The sequence below is a fragment of the Myiozetetes cayanensis genome, unplaced genomic scaffold (assembly GCF_022539395.1).
Source record: "Myiozetetes cayanensis isolate MyiCay16 unplaced genomic scaffold, myiCay2020 scf6-25, whole genome shotgun sequence".
Classification (NCBI taxonomy): Eukaryota; Metazoa; Chordata; class Aves; order Passeriformes; family Tyrannidae; genus Myiozetetes; species Myiozetetes cayanensis.
The window spans coordinates 15,058,914-15,064,913 of record NW_026087853.1 but is presented as its reverse complement, the minus strand read 5'-3'; positions in this window follow the sequence as shown (position 1 = coordinate 15,064,913).

The window sequence follows — 6,000 nt, the reverse complement described above, 5'->3', positions numbered from 1 at the left end:
TGGGAATATGAGGATCCTGGAGGCAAAGTCACTCCAGGAGGTCATAACCAAAGGATTTGCATTGTGTTCAGCCAGGAGGTTATTGCCTCAGGCACTAATTGCTGATAAGACCATGTGTATGTAATACATCTTGTTTCTAATCACGTAAACAAGTATTTTCCTGACCATGGCACTGGCAGCCAAAACGTGATTAAAATTCAGCGAGTTCCCTCCTCTCCCTGGCAGTGAGCACTCCCACAGAGCCAGCAGAGGCAGCCAGTGGCCACGGCTGCAACCCAAGCCATAGCCTAGGCAATGAATTCTGCAAAACCTGTGGGAAGGGCTGGTTTCCTTGGAAGGTCTGCAGAGCCTGTTGCTCAGAGGACCCCACTGCATTACTTCAGCAAGGAAAAGGCAGTGCTGCCCCACAATGGACAAAAGGGATGCAGTATCCCGAGGTCTCTTCCAGCAGCAGATTCCCAAACGTCAAGAGAGGACAGGCTGGAAAAGAGGCAGCTATGCCTCTGCTGATCCTGACTGCTTTCTCTTGAAGCTTCTTCATCGTGTGCATAAAGGTTTCTACTGATCACCTGTGGGGCCAGGAGGAGTTGCTCAGCTCTTCAATGAAGACCATGGATAGGGGGTGCTTGTTTCTCAGTTGTTCCCATCCTCCAGTGACGCAGAGGAGTGTGTCTGCTAATACCTGTTGGCTTTCCGTGATGTGCAGCAGAAATTGTGTTTTCTGGCTGAGGAAACCACTACCTAGCTTTTTTTTACTTCCCTCCTTCTCTCCTTCCCTCCCTTCCTTCCCTCCTTCCTTCCTTGGGCATGTCTTTTCCTTCATGTGGTCATCTGGGATTTGCCATGAACAAGTCCCAGGCTGCCACAAAAGACCTGAGCACGGGTAAGGCCCTGGGACTCCCCTGCACTTCCTGTGTGCAGCAGGGCTTTGACTTTCACCAGCCTTTTGTAGACTTGTGAAATGAGGTGGTGATGCCCCCGTGTCCCTTTGCCTGTCCCTTAGCTGGTCTCAGCCTGTCAAGCGGTCCAAGCTCATATCCCTGGTGGATGCTAATTTATTCAGGAGGGCTTGCTCCTCTGGTAGATGTTCTGCATTTTGCTACATGGGGTACTCAACTGTCAGCAGAGGGGGCAACATGCATATTCAGGGCCTCCTGCAAGGACAGCCATTGCAGGACGTGCCTGTGCCTGCAGAGCAGTTTGAAATGCTGGGTGGTGACTGGCAAAGCACCTCTGCACACGCTGTGCCAGTGGGGAGCTCCCTTGCAGGCCTCTTGAATCTCACTACATTCGTTAGGAGGGCTGATTACAATGATCTCTGCTCGGGGACACTTTTCACTACCAAGCTTTATGGAGAGTTTACGGTGCACCAGGTGCAGCACACTTGCACCCTGCACGGCTAATGAAATTTAAGCTTTTCATCTAGAAAGTGGCTTAATACACCTCGTGCAAGTTCCTTCCTTAGTGATTGCAGGTGATGTTCTACCCACAGGCAGCACCCTGCAGTGAGCCCATGGGATGTTAGCCTGGTTACTGTGCATTAGCTCCTGAGGTAGCTGTCCGTAGATATACAAAGGTTGTCAGATGTGAATGAAGGTGGTTGTTAGTGTCTTTTATCTTATCCTATAAAGCTTCTGGGAGCCCCTGGTGGTCTAGTGGTAAGGGCGCGGCGCTGTCACCGCCGAGGCCCGGGTTCAATTCCCGGTCAGGGCCACTCCTGGGCAGGTGGAGCTCATTAGCCCTTAAAAAGGCAATCCATCTACGTCCTAAGGACCTCGCTGCCACCGTCCAAGCTCGCTTGGCCCCGGCAGATGAACCTTAGGATTAAAGGGTGGGCTCAGTTCCGCGCACACTGTGTCTCACCTAAAAAATCCAATGCGCAGGCTGGAAGGTGGAAAGACCTTCCCCGGATCTTCGCTCGTGAAGACTGGCCATTATTATTAGTTAGAGCCAAGAAAACCATAAATACCACGCATATAAAGGTCTAAGTAGATGAAGTACCATATTTGTAATATTTTTTTTAATTTCACAGGCTTCCTGGCTTGTATTTCACCAAGTGGTGGAGCCTGTGATGGAGTAAACAGCATTAAGCAACTAGGAGCATGTTTGTAGTCACTATATAAATCTAGATGCTTGTGGCATCTCATGGGTGAAGACTTTCTCAGTCTGCTGGAGGAGAATAACTGGAATCACTGTGGTGGTGTTTTCTCAGGCTGCTCAGACTTGAGCATATCAGAAACTATCAGAAGACAGTTACTAGAACCATCATAACATGTCCTTCACCCAGTTTGCCAGTTTTGCTGGGGCTTTCAGCTAAGACCTGGGCAAAAGCTGAGCTGTTTATTCCTGCAGGAGATTATATTCATCTATGGGTATTTAATTCCTTGAGTCCATGAGGTTGAAGGGCTTCACTGCAGCACACTGGTTTCTGTAGGATGCTGACTAGTTATGGTGCTTCTCAAGATTACCAAGCTTGCTTTTTCAAGGAAGGGGTCAGCCAGCAGCCAAGAATGCCACAGATGTGTCTTGTAGAACATTGTTTGAGGATGTGTGTGTGTATAGAGTGACACCTAGAAAAGTCTTTCACAACAGCAGGGTCAGCTCACATTAAGCAGTATTCCTGGTGCAGTGCCTTGCTGCAGGTGCTCTCTGGGGGACAGCTTTGCTACACACCACTTTGCAGCTCTAGAGAGAGTACCTCTAGAGAAGGTACCCAATCTCCAGCCATTGCACCAGGAAAAGCACTGTAAAGCTTTGTTCCTAAGGGATGGCCTCAGCATGAGCTTTCACTGTGAAAGCTGCGTGTCTCTGACACAGTGATCTGTACAAAGCAGTGACAGGCACAAGTCATCACCAGCTGTGGCTACCAGTGGGTTGCAATTCCCCAGCAGCTTGTCCTGGAGCAGCAAGCTGGTGGTGGTGGTGAGTGATGTGGCTCAGCTTAGCAGGTACCTCCTTTTGGAGGCACAAGTGAGGCCTTACTCGAGTGTTTGCTACCATTTTCACACTGGGCTGATGGAGGAAGGTTACTAGTGTTCATATCCAGCATTAACTTATAAAACCTCTCAAGTCTGTCAGCCTGTGGGTTTGCTACAGGCAGACTGCGACCTTCAGTGGAACTTCCACTCCCCACGCAAGGTTTAGGGTTTAGTTAACAAATCCTCATTTCCCCTGGATGGTAATCCGGAGTTAATGTGGGCATCAGTGGAACCACCCCCCTGAACCCACCAGGAACACTCAGCAAATATAGGTGACCAGTCAGAAGAGCAACCTGTACCTTTACAGGTCATCAGGCTTGAAGCACCAGAAATCACCAAGTATCTTCTGGTCAGTAGGGAAGTTTGTGTGTCATATAAACCAAGCACCACATACAGTGAGGGATGCTCAGGTTTGGCCCATTAGACATCTGACTCCTACCCTGAAAACTTCAGCACTGTTTTGCTGAAAAGCCAAGCTACAGCCCAGAAATTGCAGCCTTCACCCAGTCAATAGGTCAGGTCTTGTCTTGTCTCATCTGGGCTGGGATCATTTGGACCCACAGCTCCCACAGCACAAAGGGTCAATCAGCAGGTTAAGGAAGGAAATTAAGGAGAAAACACCCCCCTTTTGAAGCTACCTGTCCTGCAAGGAGGAGGACAAGGCTGCTAAAGACTGCATGGCATAAGTAAGGCCCTTGCCAGCAGCCTAGTGGTTGAAGCTGGGCAAGCAGAGTCCCTGACTTGCAGAATACATAGGGTTTTTTAATTTTTTGTAAGCCAGTGACTAAGATAAAGCTCAAAAAACTCATGGTCACTGATACCACAGTAAAATTTCTGCAAAATATTCAGAAAACATAAATTTTACCAAGTGAGGGAAACTGGAAATTTTAGTATAACTCTGACGCTGGCTCAAACAAAGCTTACTGCAGAACCAGGCTGAACCTGAATGCTGCAGCTCTGGCCACAGTGCCATACCATGTAATTTTTCCTGCCTCTCTTCTTGCAAGCTATTTATACCACGCCTGTTTCATGTAGGCTGCAGCTGCTGCTGTGCCTGAGTGAGCTGCTCTCGGGAGGATGCTTTCTTCTAGGAATCAGGACACAAAAACCATTGGAGCGTATTGTTCAGCATCTCCCAGTGAAATGGGAAATTGGGTACAGTAAGCAGGATGGAGCAGCACTTGTCACTGATCCCCATGCACAAAAAGGAGGCTGAAGCATCAGAACATGAGAAGAGCACCAATATCAGCATAGTGGGGAGGAAAATCAAAAGGAGGCAGAATCTATGTCTGCTTGTGAAACGTTGACAAAAAAGCTAATACACATTTCCTCCAAGGTGGTGGAACATCCAGCTTTCCTGGGGCACATGCCAGCCCTCAGGTACACTCGTTAGCTGTCTTTTGATTGTTCCTGCTGAATTAGTGGGAACAGACCTGAGACAACACTGAATACTTCTAAAAATGTATTATCTTCTCATCTTTGGCTAAAGCCTTTTAGGCATTTAGCTGCTGGGTGGGTAAGTGTATTTGGTGCCTTATTTGCCATGAGATGAGGCTGTTTGGGTAAAGCCCTTGCTTGCCATATGTTTCTATAGCTGTGCCACAAGGCCATCTCAATGCTGTTGGATGTCTGAATGCTACTACAGCGCAGGCTTGTGCACCAGGATTATCACCTCTGGTGTAGGCAAGGCTTGGCACAGGTCTGTTCTCTTTCAAGAGTAAGAACCATGGGTGGCCTTGAGCTCTAAATGTAGCTAAGGCTGCATCCCCAGTATCACAGTGTATTCATGGCTAGGCTTCGTGAACGAAGATTTGAGAAGGGCTCTACCCACGCTTGCTACAAGCGCGCTGATGGCTAAAAAGGCCACTGCGAGATAGACAAGTCCGGTTGCAGAAGGCACAGCAGAAAGACTCCCCAGGTGATATCGACGAGACGCGATTCTTTCTGCGTTGTCTTTTCTCCTCGAGAGTGATCCTGCGTGTGTTCTCAAAAGCAGCAGCAGCGTTATAGATGGTGTGTCTCCAGGCCTCCCAATTGGAGGCCAGGGTAGACCAATGGTGGTGATCAATATGGCCAAGGCTGAGGGATTGTTTCAGGCAGTCCTTGTATCTCCTCTTCGGGGCTCCTCTCTTGCAGCAGCCAGTGGCAAGTTCCCCATAGAGCACGATCTTAGGGAGGCGGCAGTCCTGCATCCTGGAGACGTGCCCTGCCCAGCGCAGCTGTGTTCTCAGCAGCATGGCCTCAATGCTCGTGACTGCTGCCTGTTCAAGGACAGACAGGTTGGTCACACAGTCAGTCCAGTGGATGTTTAGGATTGTACGGAGGCAGCGCTGATGGAAGCGTTCTAAGAGACGCAAGTGGCGGCGGTAAATGACTCGTGATTCAGATCCATACAAAAGAGTAGACAGTACAATGGCTCTGTCCACACTGATCTTAGTACTTTTCTTCAGGTGTTTGTTTTGCCACACTCTTTTATGGAGTTTACCAAAAGCTCTGTATGCCTTTGCTAACCTGTTGTCTATTTCTGCATCAATCTTACCATCTGAGGAGATGATGCTACCCAGGTAACTAAACTGCTGGACTGATTTGAGTTCTGTTTCACCAGTGGTGATATGGGGATGATGGGAGACTTCCTGAGGTGCAGGCTGATACAAAACTTCTGTTTTCTTCAAGCTGACTTCCAGTCCAAATAGCTCAGCAGCCTCTGCAAAGCAGGATGTTAAACACTGCAGAGCTACTTCTGTGTGGGCAACGAGGGCGGCATCATCAGCGTAAAGCAGCTCACGGACAAGATGATTTAAGGTCTTAGTGTGGGCCTTTGGTCACCTTAGGTTGAATAGGCTCCCATCGGTACGATATCGAATGTAGACACCGTTTTCATCATCGAGGTCTGCCATGACCCTTTGGAGCATCATGCTGAAGAAGACCATGAATAAAGTTGGTGCGAGAATGCAGCCTTGCTTCACACCATTGGCTATGGGAAAGGGCTCAGAAAGTGCGTCACCATGTCTCACTTGGCCGC